Source organism: Schistocerca cancellata, chromosome 2 (genome assembly GCF_023864275.1).
Source record: "Schistocerca cancellata isolate TAMUIC-IGC-003103 chromosome 2, iqSchCanc2.1, whole genome shotgun sequence".
Classification (NCBI taxonomy): domain Eukaryota; kingdom Metazoa; phylum Arthropoda; class Insecta; order Orthoptera; family Acrididae; genus Schistocerca; species Schistocerca cancellata.
Window position 1 is genome coordinate 389,015,935 of NC_064627.1, and position 4,912 is coordinate 389,020,846.

The window sequence follows — 4,912 nt, forward strand, 5'->3', positions numbered from 1 at the left end:
TTCTGCCTAGAATTGATCGATATTTACGATCGATATAACGCTGTGGTATCGTTCTATGTAGTCGATATTTCATTTGCTTTCTACAAATGCACAAAAAACATCTTATTTTATTTTATTCATTGCGGGTTCCGTTGATCTCAATAAGCACTATAAATAAATACTATCACAATATTTACAGTACAGAAGAGTTCAATATGGGCGCTCCATGATACAAATCGTAGCAACCATCATCTTCAACTTCTGTAGTCCTGTCTTCCTCAGTTGCGTGTAATATTACGGTATATTGATAATTTTTACATTATGGACCATCTGACACTTATAAGAAGAGGAACAACACCAAAACCGGAACAGGAGCGTAGTAGATAGAAAATTGTCAACGCAACCTGTAAGTACAGTTTAAAACATTACTACATAATATCAAAAACCAGTCACCAGAACTGTTTATAATCTATTGGCACATTGAAAGAATGTAAACTAAATAGCAAAAATATGACCATATTCCCGGCCACTGAAGATGTCTTGCAGAAAATAAAGGCGAAACGCGCATGGCACGAAAATTGCCTTTCATTCAGTTGTAGTCAGACGGCCCATAAACTAAAAATTATAAATATACCGTAAAGTTAGGAACTAATGTTACGTCAACACAGGGACAGGTATAATAATTTTTATGCATATGTTGTGAGTCATTCATATTCGAGAGAGTCTACATTTAATAGCTGCATTAAAAAGCTCATTCATTAATACAGTAAAAACCTACAAGAATATTTGCTCATTTGTACTAAAAAATCATTAATTGATTAAAATTAATTTTGTATTACGTACTCCTTCAATTTGCTCTTGAATTTTGGTGTTTTATATGGAATGAGTCGTACTATCGCAACATTTACATTACAATACAGCACAATATTGTTCATTCATGACAAAAATCGTAGCAACTAATACTACTTCGTAATATAAGAGCAGAAAAAATATTTATACATACTTTGTGAGTCATTGATATTAGGAATAGTTAACATTTATGCTTACACGAATGGCTCTCTGGTTTATACAGTAAAAAGCTACATAAATACTTGCTCATTTGAACTAAAAAGTCATTAATTGGATAGAATGAGTTTTGTATCTGCTACTCCTTCATTTTGCTCTTGAATTTTGGTGTTTCAAGAGCAAGACTTCTGATATTTCTAGGTGGGGTATTGCAAATTTTGTTGCCTGAATAGTTTACTCCTTTTTGTACAGTAGTAAAATTTGACTATTTATTATGTAAGTCCTCTTTTGACATTATATTGTAGCTATGATATTCACTACTGGTTTTGAAGAAAGGGATGTTTTTATCGATGGAACATGCAAGAGAGAATATATACTGAGATGTGATTGTAAAAACTTGGTGTTTCTGGAACAGATTCCCGCACAGGTGTCGTGGATGCACACCTCTTGCAAAGCGTATCGCTCTCTTCTGAGTGATGAAACTTTTTTTACCTCTGTAGATGATACTGTAAGACAAAAGTGCTTGTCTCTGAACAATATCCATCTCTCTTCTACATAATAAAAGAGAACTGTTCTAGCATTTTTCAGTGTTTTAATAAATTTCAAGAGGGTATTCAGCCCTCCCTTGTTAGAGCATATCTTGTAAATGACCCACCCCTTTGGATAACCAGCAGAGGGAGTCATCCCTCAACATAATAATTATATTTTGGTGTGTAAAAACGAGTAACATTACACTATTGACGTTTGCTGTGAGACCTTTACTAGTGAACATCTTATGGTTGTTTATGAAACTGGTGTGCCACGGTATGACACATTGCATGCTGCAGTCAGACGCAATAAGATGCTGTCGATATTCGAAAAATCGTTGCCGTGTTGACCTGTCATAGAACAGTCTACAGCTACTCACTTAGATGGTCGAGCAACTCACTTCTCTGTGAGTCATTCAGTCAACAAAAGTACATGAATAGGGATACTGCACTTCCACATCTTGTTTTGTATGTACACTCATGCTCATAAATTAAGGATAATTGCAGAATGCGGTGCCACACAACGTGGCACTACACAAAACTGGCGCTAATAGCATAGGCACATAGGGAACACACACGACACGGTATTGGTGATAAGTTGAGAAAACCATCCCGAAACACGTATGCTACAAAACGCAATTGTTTCCTGTGCCTGTACCTCGACATCAGTATGGGATATGATCACCATGGATACGTACACAGGCCACACAATGGGTTGGCATACTCTGGATCAGGTGGTCGAGCAGGTGCTGGGGTATAGTCTCCCACTCTTGCACCAGTGCCTGTCAGAGCTGCGTAGTAGGAGTTTGAAGATGTGCAGCGATACGTCGATCGAGAGCATCCCAGACGTGCTCGATGGGGTTAGGTCTAGAGAACTGGCAGGCCACTCCATTCGCTTGATATCTTCTGTTTCGAGGCACTCCTCCACGCTGGCAGCTCGGTGCGGTCGTGCGTTACCATCCATCAGGAGGAAGGTGGGACCCGCTGCACATCTGAAAAGGCAGACATACTGGTGCAAATTGACATCCTGATACACTTGACCTGTTACAGTTCTTCTGTCAAAGACACACAGGGGTGTATGTGCACCAATCATAATCCCATCCCACACCATCAAACCATGACCTCCATACAGGTCCCTTTCAAGGACATTAAGGGGTTGGTATCTGGTTCCTGGTTCACGCCGGATGAAAACCCGGCGAGAATCACTTTTCAGATTACACCTGGACTCGTCTGTGAACGTAACATGGGACCACTGTTCCAATGACTATGTACTGTCCTCTTGACACTAGGTTTTATGGGCTCTTCTGTGACCAGGGATCAGTGAAATTCACCTTGCAGGTCTCCATGCGAATAAACCATGTCTGTTCAGTCGTATGTAGACTGTGTGTCTGGAGACAACTGTTCCAGTAGCTGCAGTAAGGTCCCGAGCAAGGCTACCTGCAGCTCTCCGTGGCCATCTACGGGCACTGAAGGTGAGATATCGATAACGTTTGCTGTTTGCTGTAATCCTTGCCATATTCTTGAAATCACACTTTGTAGCACACAGAGGGCCCATGATACGACCTGTTGTGTTTGACCAGCCTCTAGTCGCCCTAGTATTCTACCCCTCATAATGTCATCAATATGTGTTTTTTGAGCCATTTTAAACACACAGTCACCATTAGCACGTCTGAAAACGGCTGCACCGTACTCTGATATGGACCAACACACCTCTCTCTGCGTATGTGGACTGCTGCCAGTGCCACCGTCCGACGACCACAGGTCAAATGCACCACATGGTCATACTCCGAGGTGAATTAGAGCCACAAACCGCCCACCAGAGAGTTTCCTCACCACATATCAGCATTATACTTAATTTATGAGCAGGAGTATATTTTGTATAGTGATGTTGTAGATGTTATCTTTCTTGATACAGGCAAAGTGTCCAGCATAGTTATGAGGGGTGATGACCCTGTAGTCCCCAAGCACAAGAGACCCCCGTTGGAAGGTGTGGGTTGTCCAGCACACATTTAACATAACACTGTCTATATAAAAGTTAATTGTGGTGAAACTTTTTAGCTGCTGTTCCATGCACACAGTCAGAACTTCAAAACTTGCTGGATTTTGTGAATTTGTGGATGCATGCTATAGAGAACTTTTGTCACGCTCTGAAACTAGATATTTGTCTTTAATGTCTGCAGTCAAGAGAATCTTACAACTGGGGGAAGCTCTGAAGTCTTGTTTCATGTCAGTACAAAAACCATTAGAGATCTTGGTAGAATTTTTCTTTGTTCCCAATCATCTTTTCCAACATTAACAATTTTTAATTTGTGGCAAGCTTTCGACAATGAAGTGGCAAAAACAACAGAAACTTACGATTCTAAGACTATGGCTGTAATTGAAATGAATGGACAAATACATTTATGATTGGTTGCTCAGGAGGTATGGTGATCCTCTGTTGTGGTGGGAACAAAGGAGACTTTTTACCCACATTTATATTCTTTGGTCCTAAGTAGACTGTGCGTACCAGTGAGTTCAGTACTTACAGAGAGAGTATTTTCGAAAGCAGGACAAACACTGATTGAAAAAAGGAGTCGATTGGGGCCTCAAAAGTTTCAGAAAGTATATTTATCAATGGCAATGTTTAAGTTCGTATGTATGTCTTCTACAAGCTTTTAAAATAATAAAATTTTAAAATGAAGTGAAATGAAGTTATCTAAATAGTCCCCTGTACCATTTTCACATTCCAGTTTTCGTTGGTACTCCTTTGGATTACTTTGAGTTAATTCTAATATCATTTTCGTTTGCTCAAGCCACCAATTTTTTTTCGTTTTTTATAGCTTATGATTTCTGATCCCACATGACTTTAGAGAAAGTAAAATATTTATTGAAACATTACAATTTTTGTATTACCTGTAATACTTTTTTGTTGAAAATGAGTCTGTGTCATGATAAAGTGACATTTACGAATTGAAATTTTAAGAAGTTGCTTCTATAATTTTTATCCAATACTCTAAAATGCAGGACTTGTAGGGTGCAATAGTGTTAGTCATGAGTGTCCACAAAAATTTTTCAGGGAGGGAAGCCAAGACAGTAAAATAGCCATTTTTGGTCTAAATTAAATGATCGCTTTTGAGATGTGTCTTGCCACAAGAACTAATTGTTGGACACCACACAAAGAATTCATTATCTCTCTGAGCAACGATGGATATCCACTCAATATTTGTACTTCTTATAGGCACCCTACTTTCATACTTTTTAAGATAGATTTATGACTATATTTTTTGAACTAAATTTTTCTGTGTTATTAAAATTGTTCTGAATGTGGAAGTTGATACTGCAAATTTATATCATTTTACTACTACATTTTACATGTATTCAAGAAAATGACCAATAAGTTAGGAAATAAAACAGCAAAATAT